The sequence below is a fragment of the Vespula vulgaris genome, chromosome 3, assembly GCF_905475345.1.
Source record: "Vespula vulgaris chromosome 3, iyVesVulg1.1, whole genome shotgun sequence".
Taxonomy (NCBI): domain Eukaryota; kingdom Metazoa; phylum Arthropoda; class Insecta; order Hymenoptera; family Vespidae; genus Vespula; species Vespula vulgaris.
Genome location: NC_066588.1, coordinates 7,292,828 through 7,317,962, shown reverse-complemented (window position 1 = coordinate 7,317,962; position 25,135 = coordinate 7,292,828). Strand labels below are relative to the sequence as shown.

General features: G+C 41.9%; 1 protein-coding gene across 3 annotated transcripts in view; it reads right to left on the bottom strand.

Annotated features, from left to right (window-relative positions):
* Positions 1-25,135, bottom strand: part of LOC127062112 (nucleolysin TIAR) — a 387,317-nt gene that overhangs the window by 304,550 nt on the left and 57,632 nt on the right. The window contains exon 2 of one of the 3 annotated variants that reach the window (XM_050989797.1): positions 19,054-19,143. The exons of the other annotated variants lie outside the window; for them this stretch is intronic. The gene's annotated coding sequence lies outside the window, so the exon portion shown is untranslated. The remainder of the gene's footprint in view (positions 1-19,053; positions 19,144-25,135) is intronic. 3 annotated transcript variants of the gene reach the window in all.

The window sequence follows — 25,135 nt, the reverse complement described above, 5'->3', positions numbered from 1 at the left end:
GTGAGGATGGTGACTTGGCGTGCAAAGGGGAATCTCAACCAAGCTGCCGTCTATCCCGAGGGAGTTTCCACTAATTTTCTGTAGGTCCAAGTAGAAATGGACCGTTAACACCCCGATGTAGAAGGCAGGATATAGAAGCGTAAGACGAAGGGAAACTAAATCGAGATAAAGAGCGAGATAGACAGACAGACAGACGCACACACACAAAGAGAGAGAGAGAGAGAGAGAGAGCAAGAAAGACGTCAAGAAAGGTAGTAGCTCGAAAGGCAGCCGGGCTATCTAAGAAGAGAGAATCTGGAAGCAGAGGGTGATGTTAAAAGTGAGAGAGGGTTGGAGCCTCGAGTTAAACAGAAACTTCTTCCCCATCCACGAATCATCCTTGTTTGCTGCTACGCCTTCTCTTTCTACCGTTTCCTCGTTCCTTTCCTCTTATCTGTCTCCTAACGGCCGGAAATTTGGAAACTTGACACCAGCATGCTGACCGACTCGGGTTCTTCTTCTTATATCGATACTTTGAAAAGCTTCCGACTATCGTTACTTTGATCCATCGTCTCCCGATCGACCCAATTACTTTCCATAGAAAAAGAAGCTACGTATTTTCTGCCGATTAAAATGCTTTCTGCCGATCGATTCCTCCTCGTTTCCTAACTCACATACATATATATGTCTCTCTCGCCATTTTACACGCGCTTATTTCGAAAACGAGCGTAAAATGCGCGCATAGAAGCAGCTTCGTAGTCGCTGTAATAACACGACGAGTGTAGTAGTAGTGGAGTGCACCTCCATAGTATAACCTCCGAGAAGGCAGAGCTTTATAATAGTACGATGGAAACACAATGGCACCCATTCTACCCTTCTCTCTTCATCCGTCGTCGTGGTTCGCGAGCGTAGCACCGCGAAAGCCACCCTCTCGCCAAGCCTGCTGTCGGTGGTGCCCTTTACTCTTCCTACCTACCCACCTGCCCACCTTTGGAAACTTTACATAAATGTACTAACTATAACTATTGTTTCACTGCGGCAACAATCCCTCCAAAGTATCCTGTCCAAGTAATATTCATCGTTGCGAGTTAATGAATTTCTTTTTCTTAGTCTTTACGTTTATTCCGCTAATCCGTTTTCTCGAGGTTGCAAATTTCATCGTGACTGATCATTTCTTTTTTTTTTTTTTAAATCCGATATTCGGAGTTCGATTATAGACGATCGATAAATATAAGCCTTGAATAAAATCTCGCTTTATCAAAAAAGAAATAAAGATGAAAGATTTACTTACGCGCCACTAGGTTTCAGTAAAACTCACGATTTTCACGAATTTATCGGATAAAGGGCGCTTCGTAATTCGTTGGTGAAGCACGAGACGCGTCAAAAGAAACCGAGCGATGTTTCCGCCGCGAGGCCATTTGCGCGATTTGGAAAGCAAAGAACGCTCCACCGCCTTCTTTTCTTCCACACAACTACTACCAACTTCCTTTCTATTATTCCCTTCGCATCTTTTCGTTCGTGCCGAGTCTTTCTTTTTTTTTTGCAACCGGTATCTCGGTTCTTTCTTTCCTAAACTAGGAGAACGGCCGTCTACAAACGTGAAGAAAGAGAGAGAGAAAGAGAGAGAGAAAGAGAGAGAGACAGGGTTTTCATTTGTAGAATTCCATGTACCGTGATTTGTAGCTAACGGTTAATTCATTTTCCCCGCAGATTCCCCTTTCGGTTGTAGCAGATTGGCGCCGAGGAAAAGCCGCGATGCGAGAAAGTATTGTCCGCACGCGTTCCTCCTTATCAAATCTTTTTCTTTCTAGACTTCTACCGAAACAAGGAGTAAGAGTAGGAGAAAGTACAAGAAGAAGAAGAAGAAGCTTTCTACGACTTCCCTAGACTATTTTCGTCGATGTTTCCTTGCCCAGCCTAGCCCTGACGTCAGGGAATGAAAGAGAAACAGTAAGAAAGAAAGAGAGAGAGAGAGAGAGAAAGAGAGGGGCGAGAAGGGAGAAAAAATCACATCCTATGGGAAACAATTTCTGCCTACGTCCAAGAGAACCACCGAAAGAGATCTTTTATTAAGGCACAGCGCCTATAATATTTTATGATCCACTCGGCGGAGTAACTACGGAATGGCTTACGACGTCGTATGAAATACTTCGATGCCACGTGATCGGTAATGATTTCGAACGACCACGAAACGCCTTCTTACATATTTACGTGGGTATATACTTTTGGGTGAAATAAACGAGCGAACGATGGCAAAGGAGACCATTTGTTATTCTATTCTAACGAATGTTAATGTCATGCAAGAAGCGCGAGCGGCAAATTCGATCGCGAAACGGCGAAGTTAATTATTACGTTAACACGAGGGTAGAAGGAATTACAGCGGAAGCGACGCGTATGCATGAATAAACATTACTTTCGATGTAAAGGGTGCAACGTGGTACGAAAGGAAAAGCTTGCCCGTAGATAGGATGGAGGAAGAGAGACGAAAGGGGAGAAGGTGGTGGAGGAGTGAGCAAGGGAAGGTAGGTTGGAAAAGAAGAGGAGAGAGGAGGTGGTTGCTTTCTCTGTTTCCAGCGTGTTAATTGTCAGCACTCACCGTTGGCACATGTGCGGCGAAACGTTTGGCTATTCATGCAAACAGTTTTCGAAAGTTTAATCGGCGCATCCGTCGGGTGGGCCGTACGCTCGTTCGTTTCGAGTTCATGTGCGGAGAGGGAGATGGAGAAGGAAAGAGAAAGAGATAGATAGATAGATAGAGAGAGAGAGAGAGAGAGAAAGAGAGAGAATTGGGAAACGAGAGACAGATAAAGAGTAACAAGGCCGGAGAGAGCATACGAGAGCGAAAGACAGAGAGAGGAAGAGAAAGAGAAAGAGAAAGAGAGAGAGAGAGAGAGAGAAAGAGAAATAGAAAGAGAAAGAGAAGGCGAGGAAAGAGGGCGAGCTGGAGCGAGAGAAAAGTTGTTATCTGCTTCACAGGTGGTGATAAGGCTACGATTTGTTTCCACGTGAGCTTGCTAGGCATAGATTAAAACTGTTTAAGCCCCGGCCATCCCCAGAGGCACCATTTCTACTCGAGTTTAATCTATTCATACTGTTCCCCCGCGGTATCCATCCTCCGCCTTTCCAAGTTCAGCTTTACTCTTGGGATACATTAAATGTTCCCACGAATGTCTTTAAGACGTGGCGGAAACGGAAAAAGCTAGGAGCTTGTCCTTTTATTTCTTTTTTTCTCTCTCTTTTTCTTTTTCTTCTTTGCGAAAGAGATTATACACGAAATAGATAGAAAAGTTCTAGTTTAAATAAATTTTTCAAAGTGGGTCGCGTCGGGGAAAAAGGGTATTTCGGAATTACTTGCCAACAACTTCGTAACTAACGATTATTTTAATTCGCACGAAAAAAAAAGGATAAAGGGCCGGACTTTATATATACACATATACGTACAGATGTATGTATGACGTATATATATATATATATATATATATATATATATATATATATGTATATATATATATATTTCTCTTATGCGCTCTTTTATTCGCGGCACGCCAGAGAATATACCAATATTTTGCTTTCATCTTGGGAACCTATATGCATGGAAGACAAAATTCCATGGGCCACGAGTATATTTTCACGAAAAAGTGAACAAATTGCCGTGTCGGCGAAAGAACGAGGAAAATGACAGGAAAATAAGTGTCTCCCCCGTCCGAGGATAATTTTCACCCTTAACTCTTGTTCCCCCGCACCCATTTCCTCAATCACGAAGACTAGAATCGATTCAGCGATGCACAAGGGATGTTTCCAATTATCGTTAACTATGAACACAAGTGATATACAGGGTGTGTTTTTTTTAAATTGAAACACTTAAATATCTCGAAAGCAAAGCGTTTTTAAAAAGAAAGCTTGAGATAAAAGTTATTTAGTTTTCAGGGACAAACGTAATAGCATTATTTATTTTTAATTCGGTGTACGTGCTAAAAGTTATTTTAAAATCAATAAATAAAGATATTATCAATAAATGGAGGGATTTACAATTAAAAAAATTCATTCTGTATATACATGGTCCTCGTAATCACGAGTATATAACTCCGTAATATAATAATATTCTTTTTCCATATTTCTCTATATATATCCGACTAAACTACTAGATCCATATTTCTATCTATTTCATATGCACGTATAATTGAAACAAAAGAATATTCGAAAATTATCCATAATTAATCGATTAATAATACTTTTGTCTCTATAATGGAGCAACCGAAATTCTACTCTTATTGATCTAATTTGCCTCTAATTACTTTCCTATCCAATTTTTTCTACTTTAGTTTTTTATGAAAAAAAAAAAGAGAGAAAAATTTTAACGACGATCTTTGAAATATGAGAAGAAAAATACATGGAATCATTCTTTAATACATCCTCGAACAATGCTTGAAATCGAGTCAAGTGCGTATTGCGTGCACCTCGAGAGCAATAAATCAATCTCTGGGCGATTTACTTCCCTTAAATTCGCCCTATCTCCCAGTTTTCGCGATCAGACATGCGATGTAACAATTACCGTTCGCTCTCCCTCTATCTTTCTCTTTCTCTCTCCCTTACTCTCTGTGTCTCTTTCTTTCCGCGTCATTCATAATATCTATCACCAGCAACCCCAACCACCAGGAAGAAGAAGAAGGACTTGGAACAAGGGAGAGATGGATTTCGATATATAGGGTACCAGCCTTGGAAGGGCAATTTTGAGAGAAGAAAATATATGTCGTTTCTTATTGTTCGTCGAGCCGCCGAAAACTTTACACGAGAAAGTACGTGTTTCAAGATATTTCATTCTTTTTCTCGAAATCACTCTCTCCACTCTTTCTTTTAAAACTCTCCAAGATGATTCTACTCGTTCGAAAGCTGATCGTTCGAGACAACGAAAGAAGAAGATGTACTGAAGGAGGAAACATCTTCGCATAATTAGCAGAAAAATTAAGCTTCTCAGGCGCTACGTACGAGCGCAATTAAGATCTGTAGATGGCGTAAAGCGTCGAGATTTCTACGATGCTAATTACACGGCACTTCGCGGTTCTTATGTGCCTACCAGCCAGGTAGGCAGTGGGCAATAAATACGCTGCACGACTAAGAGCCACAGTGAAAGAGAGGGAGAGAGAGGGAGAAAGCAAATGAGAGAGAAAGAGAGAGAGGGAAAGCGAAAGAGAGAGAGAGAGAGAGAGAGAGAGAGAGAGAGAGAATGTGAGAGAGAAGGAGGGCAAACACGGCTGAGTTACGAAGGAGAATAATGTCAGCAAATATACAAGCGAGTACAATGGGTAAACGTGTTTAAAATATATTCACCACTGTGAAGCACATATACATACACACTCACCCACGTACGGTACACAAAATGAGTGAGTGTGAAAATTTAACGTGCACACTTCTCTAAACGAAATTAAGCGCATATAGAGAGAGAGAAAAAAAATATGATTACGCGATAATACAATAAAGAGATAAGTCGGATATGCACGAGCGTGCGTTTTTATTGTACTCGTAGGACTATTTTGAGAGTATCGAGAAGAGGATAATGATAGGAACGAAGGACATGTTGGGACGTGAAAGAGAATGAAAAAAATAGAAATATTTAATGGAACGTAGATGAGAAACGACGACTATGCGTCGCCGCAGGACGCGAGACGGCCACTGGCCGATCTATCTTCCATCAGTTTGCAACATTAATGCGGCATTTACCGTAATGGCATGAAACGACCTAGAAAAGAGGCTACGTATTCCATCGTCAGCGATGGACGTTTCGACTGACCACACACATGGTCGAGCCATGACAACCGGTCAAAACATGAGTATTCGCCAACACCCTGGACACGATGACCAACGTGAGTATCGCAATCGATATTTTAACTTTGGCTGCGAGCAATTTCTTGGAACATATATATTTATCTGGTTAAAAAAGAAGGAAAGAAAGAAAGGAAAAAGAAAGGCGATTCTTTCTCGGCCAACAGACGATGCCGCCAATGATAGTGAAAAATTCTGAAAAAGAGAAAACGCATTGGAACGTCCTCGAGTTCGTTAATGGTCGTGGTCGTGGTATAAAGTTTTATTTCCTGCCATTTAATTAAGGTTATTTTTGTTGTTACGATCACACGGAGATGAAGAGAAGGTTATTACGATAACAACAGAACATAGCTTTGGTCGCCCTTGTTAGATCCTCGACAATATTATAGCAGACATTCGTTGCCGGTAACAGTAAGAAAAATCTTAATAATTTCGCTACTCAAGCGTAAGCTGTGAGACGAATAAAGGAGGATAACATTATCACAGATTTTCGCGAATGTTTGTTATCACGAAGATGGTAGAAACGTGTAGAAACACATCCCATTTTACGAAAATTGCGTCACTCGGATTAGTCTGCTTGCGGAACGGATGTTCCGCATTTATGACGCAGCCGAGCAGGCAGGCAGGCAAGTAGGCAGGCAGGCTGGCTGGCTGCTGGCTGGCTGGCTGGCTGGTTGGCTGGTTGGCTGGCTGGTTGGCTGGCAGGCATCCTTTCAGGAAACATTTCTGGAAGAGCCCGCATGTCCTTGGCTTGCGGAAGAGTCCCAATGTACGGGTAACACGCGACCTTTAATAAATCTCTTCGTTGTATGAGCGCAGCGAAGCAAGCTCATTCTACCTTCTCTCTACTCTTCGTTGCATCCTCCGGGAGATTCCGGTAAATAAGCTGGCCGAGTTTTAATTATTCCTATTTTCCGCATCCAGGTGGCTTGTCCTCATCACGAAGCTCCCGTAAGCTTCTCGTCTTGCCCGCTCTCAAGCGGTTCTCGAGATTTAATTATGCAAATCGTTGTGCCACTAGACAAAACCAATATTTGCCCGAGTTCTTATGTTAGATAGAAACGAAACCTCCGATCCCAGTGGCCAAGGACAAGGAAGAGAAGAGAAAAGAGAAGGAAGAAAGAGAAAGGGAATGAGGGCTAGGACCGAGAGACTCATAATCAGGAAGATTCATTTGCCTTGGTAAATAAAAATATAATCTCTCGCCTCTTTGCTCGCGCCACGAGCACCGCGCCCCAACGGAGATCCTCTTTGTCGTCATAAATACATTTTCCTCGAACGCGGTAATAGGTTTCCCACTGATTAAAGCTGTCCATTAACCTTTCGCCTCTTCTCGGATAAAGGAGAACGGATTAGGAGATTACAAGGTAGTGCGGTGGCAAGTGAGTTAGCTCTTAAAAATCGACTTTCTAAAAAGCGTGCGTGGAACGGAACGTTATTACGATCCCTTTTCACTTTGAGAACGACTGTCCCGCGTTTTTTACATTGATCATTTCTCCTATCCCCTCATCGAGCATCGATAAGTGTTCTCGTTAAGTCGACGATTCGTTGCCTTTTGTAGTTCCCCATTCTCTTTCCAAATGATCAATTTTATCCGAATGTTTCGCGAGACTATGGACTCGTTTCGGAGGAAGATGTTCGAACGTTCTTTCGACAATGGCGTACGTTTCAACGACTTTACTCCGCGAGATTATAAACCGGAGGATACGATCATGGATTAAATGCAAATGGAACACTACTTCTCCTACGCCTATCTGTTGCAACGCAGCGAACTCTTGCAAAGCAATTTAACTTCTTCCACGGAAGAATAATTTCATTCATTCGTTTAGAATTCTCTTCTATAGTAGTCAAATGGATTTGTAGAAACTCGCTTAAATCTCGATGCGAAGGGATACGTAAGTAAGGGAAGGATTAATAAAACGCTGAGTTTTTTTTATACTTTTAAAGACAATCGGTCGTAATAAATTCGTTTAATTGGTTAGTCCAGAGATAATGAGCTCGAAATAAATATGTCCAGGAATGAAAAACTGGGACGCTTTGTCCCGTAAAAACTCACCCTTTTTCTTCTTCATCCCATACATAGGTAGGTACATGCTCATACACGATCCCCGATAAAAGTTTCCTCCCTATGATCATGCGCGAATCTCGTTACAAGGATAATTTTTCCCGTAGGATTTCATCGGGATCGTTGGGGCCAAAATATCAGGGCTGCGTTGGACTTTAGGAAAATCGAGAGGTAGCGTGCCGAGCGAACAATGGCCGTAACGACTACCACCGGCTACTGCACGGCGATTATTCATTTTCTCCTTCGGTCCTTCCATGAAATCTCTAATAACGGTGGCTGCTCTGGAGAGCTAGGTAGTGAGGTTAAAAGCTTCTCTAGCGTTAAAAAAGAATGAGTGAGGGAAAGGAAAAGAAGGACGAGATGGAAAGATAGGAAGAAGAGAAAGAAGAGGAAAAAGAAGAAGAAGAAGAAGAAGAAGAAGAGGACGACTATATGGAGGATGAGAGAAGTGAGGAAAGACGGTGGTAGTCAAGCAGGTAATGTATCCAGTTAAAAGTTTTCGCAGGTTCGCCTTGTAGCAAGTGGAGGGAGTAAGAAAAGTTCCTTGGAAGGCGGCCGAAGTACACTAAGGGAAGGGACGAAAGAAGGTGGCACTAGAGGCTAGAGATTGTGCATTTGTTATTCATGGGGTCCGACGCTTCAGTTAGCTTTAACATTTCGCCGCGTGAAAAGTAGCCGCACCTTTCACCGCAGCCCCACGTACGTCGTATGCAAAGAGGGGACAACCTTGGATATAAGGGATGAACGATGCGTCGAACGTGTCGGCCGAAGAGGAAGAAGCAGAATATAAGAAGAATGAGAAGCGATTCATGATCCTAGAACATACCGCTATGATACCACTATGATCGAGTAAAGACCGATTTCGAATAGGTTTATCGTAATGCGTTCTCCAAATTACCCTTCTGTTTTATTGGTCGAACTATATGATCGTAACGTTCTCGCTACCTTTTATTTAGGTCAGTCCGCGTAATTAAATCGTTTATGCGTTCGAAGCATTAACGAAGCGACCCACGTTGGACAGAAATGATACCAGCGGCTATGGAGAGCCGCATCACGATTACGCGTTTTCGATCGGAATTACGAATTAATGCTTGTGTAGCCACAAATCGTTAATGCTTATACTCGTTCGCTTTTCGTTTCGGTCAGTGTGGCAATCATTTTTGTCTTCGTTTGATATTCTTTTTATCTCTTTCTCTTCTTCTCTCTATCTCTATTTATCTATCTATCCCTTTCTCTTTTTTTCTCGGATTCACCGCGTATTCCGTGACTCTTTCGCCAGGCCAGTATATGCTATAGGTCAATTATAATCCCCCGCTAGTGGCGCTTTTCCATTCTCTCCATAAGAGCAAACGAGCGATTTTCAATGGACAGTACCTGTCGATATTACCCTCGTCCATCTTCTCCGTGTAGTGTGCTTTGAAAGCCCATCCGAGGGTGGGAACGAGACCGGCGAGCGAGGGTACAAGAGGAACGCCAGGGGAGAGAGCTAGCCAGCAGCGAGGGCCGACTAACGATCGGCTGGAATCGGTGTAACCAGAATTAACACCACGGCTTGATTTTTGCCGCATCGATTTTTCTGTTGACACGAATGTACTCGGTATCGAAGACCGACCGACGAATTGACCGGCGAAATTCTCTACATCTCTCTGTATTGGTTGTCTTGTTACATAGACATATATATACGCGCATGCGTATTGTTTCCTCCGTCACTCGTTTCTCCGTTCAAGGAAATTGTCTCCCCTTTCGATAAGAAACGTTACTGAGCTGGCAATGCGATAAAAGATAAACGGAAACGTAGGTAGGAAATAATAGAAAGCGATGCCAGTGTTCGCGTTGGGAGTACTTTAAGTTCGTCGTTAAAAACGCATCGTATATCTCGACGGAAATATCGCGCCTCTTGAGAGAACCATTCGTGGGAGGCGTAAGTGGGAGGGTGGATATCTCATTATGCAATAGCGTCGCCTTTTTGAAAGCACCCTAAATTTCCCGGGTGACAGTTTTTTCCGAGCCACTCAGAGGGAGAGTTACAAGGAAAAAGAAAGAGAAAGAGAGAGAGAGAGAAAGGGAGAAGGTGGAAAGGGAGAAAGAAGGAGAAAGCACCGAGTGACGGCGCACAGGTGCGTTCTGTAGCTTGGCTCGTCGGCGACGTTACTCGAAAGCTGCAAAGGATGACGATATGAAATTTCTTCTCTCACTCTTTTTCTCTCGTTTTCGTTCTCTCATCTTTATCTCTTCACAAGAGCGACGCTGCAAAGTTCTTTTCCTTACTTCCTTCCTACCTTGCTTTCATCCTTTTATCGACTTCTTCGTGCTTCATCGATACGATTGTTGTTGCTTTCACGCGTCGAAAAGGTAGTAGTACCTTTCGTGCAATCTCTAATCTTTCTGATGCATCCGAAAGTTTTATTACCCTCGCTCTTCCAAAATGGAATTCATCCATTCAATCTTTTCCTCTCCCGTAATCTTTTCCATTTATATACATACATATATATATATAAATTTATATATATATATATATATATATATATATATATATATAAGCTGTGGAAGAAAATTGCTAAACTTATAAATTTCGAGATTAAATTGATTTTCATTTTCTTCATCGATCAGAAAACTGCTACTTCCCTCCGGGAAAATATGACGTCGTCTATGGCGATGAAGAATCGTCTTCGTAACAGAAGAAGAATTCTCAATAGAGTCGAGATAACCTTGTTCCTTCGCTCTACTAAAAACTTAGAACTCGGGTTAACGGGTAATTCCTAAATTTCTATGCAATGGCGCACAAACTACCGGCGCAGCCCCGCATTTATGGATCACCGCCGTACGATATAATCTGTATTCACGGTTATACCGCAAGGTCGATACGGGGGTGGGCTGTGGGTGTTGCGGTGTACAACGTAAATCGCCACTCCCGACTATGAAAGTAAGAGCAGGCGGGCTTGGAATCGCGTTAAGCACGTTACTGCTAGACTGCTTACGTCGTCTCGTGACTTAGGTCATGGTTCGACGGATGGAGACGGCACTGTGTACCCCTTATGATTTCTTTTCCCGATAAAAGAATAAAAGAAAAAGAGAGAAATAAAACGAACGACGAATTATATTTTCGCGAGACAAGTCGATACGTTCGTACAACCAACCGAATCTCGACTTTCCCAACTAATTTCAAGCAAGAGGGATGAGAAGTTTCGGGGAAACGAGCGAGTATCGTACTTTACGACGCGTCATTCTCGCCTAATTTTCGAGGTAATTTATCTTTCGTAACAGGGAGGACGTTCATTAAAACCGAGATAAGATTCGAGATAGACAATCGAAAGACATTTCATGGTAGTCTTCTCCTCGCGAAATAGAAGCGACGCATTGCTACAGTGAAGTTTCGAGATAATACTAGGGAGTAGGTAGGTGGTAGCTAGATAACTAGCTGGTTGGCTGGCTGGCTGGTTGACTGTGAGAGTCGCGAGAAGGTGGGGCATAAAGGGGTGAAAACCGATGGTGAATTAAGCCGGTACGACCACCGACGCGTATACGTCTTGCCCAAGCTTAACGGATGATTAATCTATCCACACCCTCCGCAAACAAGTACCTTCAAAACAGGCACCTTGGCGGGCCACCTATATTCGTTCGCACCACCCACCTATCGCGCGCGCGCGGCCACGCTACGACAAAAACGGCTGCTTCCAATTACCATCGAGCTCGTTTGGAATCTCCCCCGCTAATTTGAACTCGCTCCCGCCGACAACTCGTTTTCCAGACCACAGATTCGGGATTTTGTGAGGTCGTTCGCCCACAGTAACGGTACTTCGTCGATTTCTCTAATCCTAAAAAAAGTACGTTGAGATCGCTCCTATTCGTTATACGCATTCAAATCGAACTTCTCCGTTACTGTTGCGTTTTTCTTTCTCCTTTTTTTCTTTTTTTCTTTCTTTTTTTTTACTTTCTATTCCATTGTATCCCGTTAATTTCGTTGCATCTGGGAGCAAACGTTTTATATTGTAAATCGTGCTACCGTTGGAACAGGATCTTTTATATAAAACAAATCATTTTAACGAATCAAATGCTAGATGGCCGCGCTCGTTGGAATCGTACTAAATCCGTATTACTCGTTGCAGTACATATGTACGGTAAACATCGACTAAGATGCTAGACAGAATGCGTTACAAAGCTACGTTTACGATAGCTATGTAAGCCCTTCTACGTTTACAGAAGACGGCATCAAAGACCATACATTACGATACTCCGGCAAATAAACGTTTCACACCCTGTAATGTCTTTACCGTCGTATTAATTAAACGAATGGACGTAATTATCCCTTTCAACGTTGAAATTGAGTTGTGTACCGTCGTGTACCTAGTTACCGAGAAAACGTACCCATATCTACTTTAGATTCAATAGATTTTTTTATTGAAAGATACATACTTATTTCTTTTTGAATTCGTTTTTTTCTAATTCTGGTAAACTCGTTTAATAGTGGAAAAGTAGATCGTTTTGATTCTTCACGAATAAAAGTAACAAAATGTAAGATGTTCGACTCGAAATGTGAGCAAAGGTTAAAGCGATTTTTCTTGGTAAGAGCTTGAAGCTTTGCGTTGATCCGAACGGTTCACCGATCCGACACGATCGTTCGTTGCAGCAGGAAGATCGACGCTGATCGCGTAGCGCCGTCCATGAACAGGAAGACGATCGGATGGATCCCATGAATAGTGCGGATGTCGTGAACGGTGTCCGGAGCTCGTATATATCTGTCGACGAGTCGGACAGACAACGGATGTTCCAGTGGGACACCATCGGCCTTGATTGACAACTCCATGCGTGCAACCGCGCACCCCAGATTATCGGGTCTAGAGACCGGAAGCTCGTTCTGCTGACCACCTCGAACTCCGAAGCAAATTTCATCTGGCAGCGTACGATTTCCGCATACGGAGGACGTATCGAGCGAACGTCTATTCGATTCGGCTCGTGAATGTTGTAGGAGAATATTTCGTAGGACGTGTTCTCTCTTGCCTAGTTCGTGCATTATAATGCGTCACGTAGGACCAAAATTCGATCGTTTTATCTTTTTCCAGTAACAGCTAGAGTGTATGGAATAGAAACGCAAGGAGAAAAGAATAGGTTATTCGAAGAACTAGAAAATAGATGAGAGAGAAAGAGAGAGAGAGAGGGAGAGAGAGAGAGAGAGAGAGAGAGAGAGAGAGAAGAACTAAAGAGAATACGATATTTGACGAAGTAACGTTAAATCCTTTTCCTTTTATTCCACGAGATTTGGAAAACTTGTCGTCCACGTGTTATCGTCAGGATCGACTCAGAAGTAAAGGATATCGAGCGTCGGCTGGTACTACCGTCCAGACAATGAGCAAGGATACTTTACTGGATCTGTTCTTGGAGCACGAATAGCAGAAGCACGGGACTAGCGAGCGAGCCGAAAGCGGCTCGACAGACGAAGAGAAAACGAGAAAGTGAGAGCAAGGAAGAAAGAAAAGAGGAGGACAAAGATAGAAAAGGAGAAGGAGGAGAGAGAAAGGGGAGAGAAGGTAGTAGTAAGAGGGTACCCCCCAACTGGCAGAGGGTGGTTAAAAGGGGGATAGTAGTGCGAAAAGGGGGCACCAATGTCTTGGCTTGCAAGCTTCGGGGTCCTCCCGTCACCCAATCACGTCCTGGCGAAGCTCGCCATATTTCGCGGGGCGGAGTCCTCTCCTCGCCCTCCTCGCGCGACTGACTCAGACGCTATGTTCTACTATTATTTTAAACCCTTCGCCGTCACCCCTCGTCCCCGTTTCCTCCCTCCCTTTCTCTCTCTCTCTCTCTCTCTCTTTCTCACTTTCTCTCTTGTTCTCTCTCTCTCTCCTTCTCTTTCTCCGTTTTACTACTACTACTACTATTACTACTACTTCTACTACAACTACTTCTCTCTATCCATCCCTCTTTGTCTCTCACTCTCACCATTTCGCTTGGTTTCATCCTTCTCACCCTCTCCGTGAGCGGTTCTCTCCTTACCACCACCGACCGTCGAATCAGCCCCTCTCTACGACGGACGTACGGCACCCCTTCTCGAGCCCTCTCGACAACCACCCACCGGCAACGTCTCGTGCCTCGGGGCGGAGATGAAAATTTCCAGACTCCTCGACGATCGAAACCGAATTGTTATTTCACGAGGTAGTCGACCCCTCCGCGCACGTCGTACCCTTCTTCCTACGTGGACTTTCTCTATCTCTTTCCACGCTTTCTCTCTCTCTCTCTCTCTCTCTCTCTCTCTCTCGCTTTCGCTCTCGCTCTTTCTTTCCCTTGCCCTTGGGCGAAAGTTATACGTCGTGAGATCCCTTCTTCCTTTCCTACCGACCTTCAGACTTCTTCTCTTTGCGCCGAAGATTAAGGCTATGGTTTATTGCTAAGTAAAACGTTCGAGGATCTACCCCGTCGAGGGCTCCCTTTTTGATTTTTTTAAGTAACCGGATGTTAGCCAATTTTCTCGGAGAACATTTAAAAACATTTTATGTCTCTCATTCTAACAAATCGTACGAGGATACCATCAATGTATAAACCTTTGAGTATATCAAGACGACAATATATTTCTTTTATTGTTTTACATTATATCTTCTTGAAAGAACCATTCAAAATTCCAAAAAAGAAAATACTAGAAAATCTCTTTCTTCGTCTTCTCCATCGATATTTAACTGTGGGTAAAAAAAAAGCTCACAACGAACCTCCTTTCGTGAGCGAACGGAGAACCAGTAAAATTTGCAATTTAATGTCGCCTTTATTTTTATAATCGATCTGGATATGATTCTTTCATGGGACCTTCCCTTTGAGCGCGCGGGAAAAGACCTTTCGGCGTCGTCACGGCGAGAGGGTGGCAGAATAGAAAGAGAGAACCACGGGAGAAAGTGGATAAGTAGAAGAGAGCGAGACTGTGGAAGGGAGAGATAAAGAGGAGAAGGAAAGAGGAGAAAGGAAAAAGAAAAAGTAGGAAAAGCACGACGACGACGACGACGACGAGGACGACGTCGACAGCGTGGGCGTCGCACTCATCTTTTTGAAATACGCCACACAGAAACGTTGCCGCTTACCACCGCGATCACTGTCATGTGTAAAGGGATGGAAAAGAAGCTTACCTACCCACCGATGGAAGCTTCAAGGTGCATGAATTACAGGTACCGAGTGAATAGGCTTATTTCAATTGGCGTTTCGCGACTCTGCGGGACTTGTTATTCTTTTTTCTGTTTCTTATTTTTTCTTTTGGTTTTCTTTTCTCTTTCTTTTCTTTCTTTTTTCTTCTTTTTTTCTCACTAAGCGGCTTTTACAAAGGGATAGAAAGAGATAAAGTTAGAAAGAGAAAGAAAGAAAGAAAGAGAGAGAGAGAGAGAGAGCGAACGAATAGCCAATGATAATACTCGGGCGATTGCTTGAATCTTTTACGATATATGTAAATATATAAAAAAGTATTACGCGTGTACATATGTATGTAAGTGTACACTCCATGTACAAGTTTTTACCGTTCTGAATGAATTCTATTACCGCGCTCTAATTGTCGCTCTAACGACCGGCAAAAGAGCGGCATTCATCGGCGGACGATTCAACGTGTTTCGTGCGAGCCACCGAGGAATTCATTTGGAAATAGTTCGAGGGAAAGAAGTTTCGGTCTACGCGAGATTCAACCTCTCTCTCTCTCTCTCTCTCTCTCTCTCTCTTTCTTTTCCACCTTTGTTTTTTATATATTTTTCTTTTCTTTACCTTTGCTTTCTTTATTTTTACGGTTGGGAAACGCAAAATACAGGGTCGTGATTACGACGTCGCTTTTCGAAAAAACTGGTTTGTTCGAAGAAAAACGATATAATCGCTTGGCGAGCAATTAAGACGAAAACGAAGGGTTGCTTTTGCGAGAAAATATTCGCAGAATATTTCTTCGTTTGTTTCCCGGTGACGACTAGTCCTCGCGCGTTCGTATAAATATATTCACCAACGTCGGTTACGTTTAATCCCAACTAGACGTTGCGTCAGGTTTCCTGTCTCTCTCTCTTCCTCTATCTCTCTCTCTCTCCCATGGAAAGGATAAAATATTCGATGCGTATATCTTCGTGAGCGTATGTAAAAATTTAACGTTCGACAAAAATTCATGACCGACAATGCGTTATCTCCATATTCATATAGGTATCTCTCTCTTTCTCTTTCTCTCTCTCTCTCTCTCTCTCTCTCTCTCTCTCTCTCTCTATCTCACTCTCTCCTCATATATATATATATACAAACGCGAAGCTATTTATTTGGCGTTATGTAACGCCCCACTACAGTGAATAACTCTGGGTGCAAGGTAATTTAAACGTTAAACTACAGCCACGCTAACGATGAATGTACTATCGTCGAATAAACGTGTTGTTCTCTCGTTGCTATATGCACAACGTACCTCTGCTTGGGCTAGCTCTCTTATCCCATGTTCCATACAGTACCATCTCCGTATACATAACAGTTGCAACTTTCTAAACCTCCCCTACAACTTATAAACTTTAGCCTTATTCATATCGTACGTATTAAAGCCACGCTGATGATAAGGATCAAAGAACGACGGTAAAACTAATTTTAGCTTTTATGTGATTAGGTTCCATTGTCTTATAAACAATAGTCATTCATTGATTTTCGATGGATAAATAAATCTTTCATATAAATGTCAGAAATAAATATCTCGGTTATTCGAAGGATGCTTGACGACCTTTTCTTATAATTAATAATTTCTCCAAATTTTTCTGACATTAATAAAAAAAAATACGTATATTTACGCGATTTAAAAAGTGTAGATATAGGATATTTAAATTTTCGCACGAGACATAGTGAACGGAGTAGGAACGAATCGAAGAGCGACGTTGTAATTAAAAATTCGCGCTCACGGCCGGCTTTGTCGCGGACGAAAAAAGGGAAGCGACGATCGATGTCGCGCTCTACCAGCCAATTTGTCGCTTACGAAATTGCAAGAGGGGATGGGGTGACTATGACGTCGACCTCGGGGGTCGGCATAAAAAAGTCACCTAGGTGGGGATGGTTTGAGCTCGACACCGTTTATCACGAAACGGTTAATATTTAACTCGTGGGCGGAGAGGCAAGTTTTACACGCGTCCGTTAACAAAGTGAGGCTGAAAACCACCGGCCAGCACCATGTCGAACTGCCTAAAAGAGAAAGAAAGAAATAAAAAGAGATAGAAAGGAAAAAGAAAGAAAAGAGATAGAAATGTACTTGCAGGAGAACACGTCTCGTTTACGATAATCCGTTATGAAATTAAAAACATTAGGGTCCCGTAAAGATAAAGACATTGTCCGCTTGTACGAGCGACATGATATTGCTACGATACTGCCAGGTCACAAACGCTTTTATTATAATATATAAAACGATATAACTCTAGTCATAATGTGGGCCTACCACTACAAAAGCGGGAAGTTAATACCCCTGTTATATCTTTCTCCTTGGGTATCTTCCACCTTAACGACAAGTATAATTCTTTTTCCTCATTCCTCGACGTATCTCCTATTTTACATCGTACGATAATAGTGAGTAAAAAATTAATTAACAATTATTTTTAAGATATCTCTATATAATAGTATTTTCTTAATGTTCGCTTTTCAAATAGGTACTGAATTGACTATCTTGTACAATCGTTTAACGATTTTGCTTCGAACATAATTTCGTACTATGAGAAAAGAAAAATTATGGTGGGACATCTCTCTCTCTCTCTCTCTCTCTCTCTCTCTCTCTCTCTTTCTCTATGGTGAGGAAAGGAACACGTTTCTAGAGTATTAATGAGAACGAATTAGATAGAGCCGAGATTAGAACCAACAGGTAGAATCACGAATAGGGGAGCTTCGTCGGGGATAATTCATCGCTAATCGAACATGGGAGCGGGCAGGTGCACAAGGGTCGGTTTTCACCCTTACCGTCCTTATCCACCAGCGAACGCGGTTGCGCTCTATTATCGGTTGTTGGCCGTTGTCAAATGAAATGGCAGTGCGAGGCAGAATCGAATAGATAGCTCGATTTATTGTACCTCGTTGTGCATTGAACGGGTGAGAATCAGTTCACGTCAGAGTCATCTATATCTTCGTATCAGAAAATTTCTCTTTAATTCTCGGCTATTGTTATAACGTTTTTGTATATCCTGATTACAAGGATATCGCAATTGCATTTCTAATGTAGCAGGAAAGTTGAAACCAAATTGCACGAATCAGTAATGCTTCTTTACTAACAAACTTTTATCTAAATAACTACTCTCTGTTGTATGGTTATATGTTCTAGACAGTTCGGGTGGAAAGATAAACTTGATTTAACTTCAACATTATCCAATCAGCCACAGGGATTTCGAAGTTAAACAGAGCTTAACTTTATCCGGCTTATGGATCTAGCGTCGAACCTAATATAATGTTCGGAATTAAAAAATACTATGCTTGTTAGACGAACGATCTCGTTGAGTTCAATGGCGAATAGATCTTTTGTTTAGGTTGATGCTATGGGACATTTTTTTCTTTTCTTTTCCTTTTCTTTTTATCTTTTCTTTACGCGTAGATGAAAGACGTCGACTAAAGATACGGTTGCATATAGCTATTATGCAAATCGTATTGGGAAGTATAATTAACGTCGTTATAAACCTAAGTTAAGCAATATATACAAACGGCTGTGTGATTTAAGTCCTTATGCTGCACTCCCGAGAGAAGAACGATAATGCTATTCGCGTAATAAAGCCTGAGTTCATGAATATTCAGCTAGCTCATATCGAAGTTTTAGTAAAAGTTATAAAAAACAAGAAGCCGCCGCGGTCCAAAAAGATCCTGGAAGATCATATTCATAACTTGTTATTACGGAGAACTTGATACGGACTCTACGCTCGGCTCTACTGTTATGCCTCGTAAATTGGATTAAAATTACAGTTGTAATATCCAGTCAGATCCAAATAAAGTTTCATCTAGTTTCAAAGTTAGAAACGCATCTCTCGTTTAACTCTTTATTTCTGCTCGGCCAGAGGTATGCTGTATAAAATTTCTAAACTGTTCTATTAGTATAATAAAACACTTTCAGCAGCTTGAAACGCATTTTTTTTTTCAACGCGACTTAACGCTATGTTTCTCAACGGCAAGAAACGTTGTTTAAACTTACACATAAAATATAACGTGATAGGAAGTTATATATCGTCGAATAAATGCAATATATCTTCGATAAAACTTACTGCGAATTAAGATGGACAACTCCACGCGTTGTTGCGAGTACGAATCGTGTTTGTAGATGGGGTTCATCTTCCACGAATCGCCGATCTTACCTGAAATGAGAAAGAGAATACACGACTACTTTCGTAGCTCCTCTCATAAAAAAAATTTATGAATCGTTCTTAAGAAATAGGCTTTTTAAAATATTAATTTAGATTTTGTTCGAACGATTTCAAATTTGAGCAAGACCCGAGAAGTATCGAGTGAATTTGTGGTCTTGTATAAAAGTCGAGTCGTTGGTGACTGTGCTTTCCTTACTATATGAAGATATATTGTCTAGCTAGTCGAGTGAACGAACGAACGTGGTGTTAAAGAAGAGGATGAACAAAGGGTGAAGAGAAAGAAGAGGAACGATGCTGGCCACGTGATGTACAATATTGTTAAAAGCATAGAAAGAGAGCGACGCTGTACGCTGTTCTGCGCCATTCCTAGGTCAGGCTGACAATGACAAATGATACCGTGGCCTGTCCTCAAATTTTCTTATTACCCACTACGTAGCTTCTTACGGTGGACCGCTTTGCTGTCTCTCTTTCTCGTAAATATCTATCGCGTGTCACTAATCGCTGGAAACAGCAACGATCGAGAAGGAAACATTAAATGATAGTGAAAAAAAAGAAGAAGAAAAAGAAAAAAAAAATTAAATAAATCGATAGACCGGATAAAAAAGAAATGGATTAATTAATTCGTTTCCATCGTGAAATCGAAAGAATGAATAATTAAAGAGACGCGTTCCCTTCTTTGATCGCATAATTAAAGCGTTCATCGAGATCGAAGGACCTTTAATAGAAGTCAACCAATTCATAATTATTAGTCGAAGGAAGATGACTCGAAGAGAAGGACCGGGTAAACGCGGTAAACGATCGAATCGATCTTATTGTTAGAAACTGAAGGGGGGGTGGAGTTCGTTTGGGTAGAGTAAGAAAGAGAAAGTACAAACGATTGGAAGGCAAACGTCCTTTTGTCTTTATTCACTCCCCTTCGTGTTGGCCTTGACTTCTCGACAAATTGTCAACTTATAATTGGCGTTCCTTAATTTTGTTGAATTAAGCTCGCGATTGCTCTCTCTCTCTCTCTCTCTCCTTCTTTCTTTTTCTTTCATCATCCCTCTTCTTTCCAAACCCTCTCCACTTGTTCATTCATGACCCGTCATCTATTCTCTCTTCTCCCTCGTTCTTCAAGAATCCCTAAACGCAATGAAAGTGCTGTAGTTTGTACCTCAAATTTTTCTTCTCCATCGGTCAAAGAGATCATTCGTCCATTAAACGTGCTTTCCAATGCCGTGATCTTTTCACGTTTCTTTTTTCGCCATCGAACAAACACGCCGAAGTATAAATATAGTAGCACTTCAACGCACACGGATACATCATAGTAGGAAGAAAGCAAGATAGACAACATACGTCGTACGCAGGATAGGTCGTTCGAAAACAAAAGGGTCCAAGAGAAAGAGGTTTAATTGGCTTTCGAGGGAAACGCTGCGTTACTAGGGCCACATTTAAGGCTTCTCTCTCTCTCTCTCTTTCTCTTTCTCTCTTTCTCTCTCGTTTTTGTTCAACACGAGGCAGCAGGACCATTTCGAACTTAACGTTATGCGAATATTGTACTTGGCAATCCAGTGAGGGTCCCTTGAGTAAACTTCATAGGAACGTGGAACTCGGAAGCTCAGGACCTTGCGCACTGGATAGCGTACAGGTACGCACATATGCGTGAGTATATGAGATAGTCCACGTATTTTTGTGCACTTATACGTACATACTTGGGCGTCTGCTTGTGTATGTGTATACTATGAAGAAGAGAAGCGAAGTGAGAGGAAAAGAGAAGATGGGATAGACACACGATAAGAGAGAGAGAAAGAGGGACAGATAGAGAGAGAACAGAGAAGTAGGCAGATACATTCAGCAGGGGGTCGCATAGAAAGGGAAAGAGAGAGAGAGAGAGAAGGAAAGAGGAGTGGAACGGCAATGCAAGGGTGGGCCAAGGGGTATGAATCAAGCTGAGCAAACATTGAACTTCGAGATACGGTGTCGCCGTATGAGAGCTACCGCTTGGCAAAGAGGAGGTTCTACCTCGAAGTACACCTTCGCGATTACAATTCCCGGTCTCTGCTCCTGGCCACTAGCTCTACCCTCTCTCTTCACCCTCTTTATCTTGGTTCTAGCGTTCCAAAACGACCGTAACGCTTCCCGACGACAAAACATATAGATTATATCAAATATTGGGGGTGCGGGACATCGAGCCATGTTTGTTGTTACGTTTTTCCTTAACGGCGAGACATTTTTCTTGCATTACAGATTAAACGTTCTCAACCGGAAAAGAAATTTCTACCGTTTCAAATAATTACGGTAGGATATTACTTAACTGTTTTATATAATATAAGTAATCGTTGTTTCGAACTCGATGGAAATAGAATTTTTAAAAAGATTATAGTTATGGACGAAAGAATAGCGATCTTAGGAAGTCTTTTTCGAAGCGTGTACCGGGTAAAGACGAGATAAGAATGAGGGCTGCTGTACGAAGAAACGTAGCGTCTCATCCCAAGGGATATCAAGAGAGTGGCCCGGCCGGCTCCTTCTATCCACGGTGCTTTAGCCAACCCTAGCCATACCAGACTGGAATATCTTAAACGGGCAGGGACTTTTTAAGCAAAAACTTTATCATACATACGCCGACAAAGCAGCAGAGACCGACATGATCTTCTAGTCGTCTGCCAAAAACTCTCGTCCACTTATCGTTTCGATATTCTAATTGGCATAAAAAGAAAAAAAAAAAAGAAAGGAAACAGAAAAAGATAGAAAGCAAAAAGATAGAGGGACGTTACACAGAGACTTTGTTTCCTTTTTTCTTTTTTTTTTTTTTTCTTTTTCTCCCTTTTATCCTAATAAATTAGTACAGTCCGTCCCTTCTTTTGTATGTGAAAGGATTGGAGATCGCTTATTTTTTCGTTTTTTCTTTTACGCAGCCATTATATCCAAAAAGCATTCGTTCTCGTGACTTTTCTCAACGAGCGCGAGAGTCCATGAGAGGGTAGAGTTGAGAAAAATAAAAGAAGACGAGAAAAAGAAAAAGAAAAAAGAAAAAAAGAAAAAGAAAAAAACACGGTGGAAGGTCGAAAGAGCGAGATGATCTTTGTGAGAGTAGGCGCGACGTGACGAGGCAAGAAACGAGAGACAAGAGTCAACGGCGGAAGTAGACAGTCGGCCATCTTGCCAACCGGATGTGCATCCTAAAAGAGGAAGAGAGAATTGTTTGTACGAATCGTTATCTTGTCATATCTCCATCTCTCTTTTTCTACTTTCTCAAGCAACTATTACTCAACGCGTTCTCGTTTTCCACACGCTTCAGCTGAAGTGTATTATATCATGGTCGTCATCGTAGTCGTCGTTGCAAAGCGTTTAACTCACGAGGACTTCGCGTCTCGATGTTACACAACTTCATTCACGCACAGTAGACGGCTCCATGTTTATGGCGTTCGCTTCGTCGCGCGCCTACGACGAAGAAGAAGGATGCGACAACGGAGACTATAAAAGCGAGAATGAGAGAAGCAGCCAACGAGAATCGTATAAAGCTTCGTCGGGAGACTCGCGACGTACTAAGACGAGAAGAGCGTGAAGCGTAAACCTCTCTCTCTCTCTCTAACTCTCTTACTTGCGTTACACGTTGTCCTTGTCTCTACGTTTTCATCTTTCTTCTCTCCCTCTCTCTCTCTCTCTCTCTCTCTCTATCTCTCTATCTCTATCTCACTCTTCCTCTCTTCCTTTTCCATCTTGTATATTTCTTTACGAGGACGACAACGACAAAGCCTCGCGGCATAACTTTATCAAATTTCATTACCGTCCCTCTTCCCCGTCGTCTTCGTCGTCGTCATCTTCGTCGTTGTGCTCACGGAGCTTTATCGTCTTTACCGTTTCGTCGCGACAGTGAACGAGCCTGGTAGAAGATGGACGGATACGAGCGACGGCTGGGTTTGATCGATGAAATCGACGAGAGAGATGCTGGAACGAAAGCTCTCTGAACGATAGCGCTCGATAACACGATGTAACGAACGATAACAAACGAGCGAGGAAGCCAGAAGAGATCTCGTGTTGTGGACCTTTCACGAAGAAGGAAGTTTCTTCTCTATCTCTATCTCGCTTTTTCTCTCTCTCTCTCTCTCTCTCTCTCTCTCTCTCTCTCTCTCTGTCACTTCAACTTCAACGAACGATGGCGAAATGGAAAGGGGCATCGATGTGTTGTTTCGTGACGCATGAAAAAGCAAGAAACTCATCGAAGTATAATACTTACTTTTGAAGTATCGGAAGTCACTTATTATTTTCACGCCATTCTTCGTAGAAATAATCATTTTGTCCGTGAAACTTATTACGTTACACACACACACACACACACATACACACATATATTTTCTTAAATATAAACTATAATATAGCGTATAATATAGCGTATCTTCGTTTTTCTTTTCTCGCTCGTTTAATATCCGATAATTTAGATAAATCGAAAATATGAGTGCTCTCAACTTTAAAGATTACATTTTATATCTTTAAAGTAATCTTCCTCGACTGGGCTAGTCTATAGTTTCTGCTTTTCGTGGTAAGATTCGTTGACCAAGATAAGGAACGATAACGAGGGATGTTTGCGAGAGTTACGAGGGTAAGAAGAAAAGAGGTCGAATGATGATCGGTAATGTCTCGAGGGAGAGGTGTGTTTCACGAAAAGTGTTCTTCGTCTTGGGGAAAGAAGTACAAGCTTCTCTATTCTCTCTGTAGCATGCCACCAAGAAATATTTCGTTGAAGGTTACGCGGAGGATCGTGTGCATTCGCGGCTAACCCGGGATTGCACGTCAGTAAATCCGTGAGATTCTTTGATTTAGTTCCACAAGTAGTATACACACACATACAGATACACACACATTCACTTGAGTGCATACGTATGTATGTACGTAGATGTGCATGTATATATTTATGTAACGAAGGAAAAGGTATTCTCTGCGAGGAATATCCTAGCGCGTATTCGCATACGCTCAGTAAATGTAGAGATAAGCTTTCTAGGAAGGGATCACTCTGGATAAAGCTGCACTCACGACGCGTCTTATTTCATTGCCGCGTTCCTTGCGACGTTAGATAGTTTTCTTTTTCCCAAGGAAAGAACCGGCTTTCTTTATTTCTATCCATTCATTGCCATGACGACGTTTCGAAACGCGATTAAACTTTTTTAAGCTAACTCCTTACCGATTACGAAGAAGGAAGGTACAAGATGGAAAAAAAGCTTTTTCGTTTTTAATCACGTTAACTTTGCCAACGCTATCAACGTTTTATTAATTTATTCCAGTCGAAAATAAAATACGTAATAGGAACGATAACAAGCCAAGGTTGTTTCTTATTCGAGAAGAATTTATGATCATGTAATTAGTTTTATTCGAGACCATAAGAAATAAATCACTAGTTGGATTCAAAGAAATCGTCTGTTTCGATTGACAGATCGTTGAGAAAGAGAATAGCGAAGAAGAAGAAAAGAATTGAGGAAGAATCGAAAGGCTGCTTTTCGAAGGTCGATTCGTCTTCTTGAGAGGCTGCCATGCTTTCCTCTAAATCCTTGGTACTAGCTGCAGGGCCCTTTTATCTTCGGAGCAACGATACAGATCGATATAATCTCGTTTTTTTAAGGCTGCTTTCGCGAACAACCTTCTCTTCCTTTCTACTTCGAGCCCGTCGTGCTTTCGCTTGAGAAAAACGACGTGGCTCAATTTTCCGTTTCCTTTTGCGGTCTATCCAACTACGTACGTTATCGTAAAACGGACATATTAGGCAGATAAGAAATCTTAGCAAAAGAAATTGTCGTCCTCTTTTTCTTTCTTTTCTCTATTTTTTTTTTTTTTTCTATTTTAAACATCATTTTCGTGTGTATGTGAGAAATCAAACGGAGATAAAGTTAATACGAATTGCTAAAATATAGGTATTCAAAACTAATTTCACGTCATAAATGGATAAGATACAATACGCCATTGAAAAAGGGAGCTAGGAATAGTGTACGTACGGGTGCCACTTCGTTTAAGG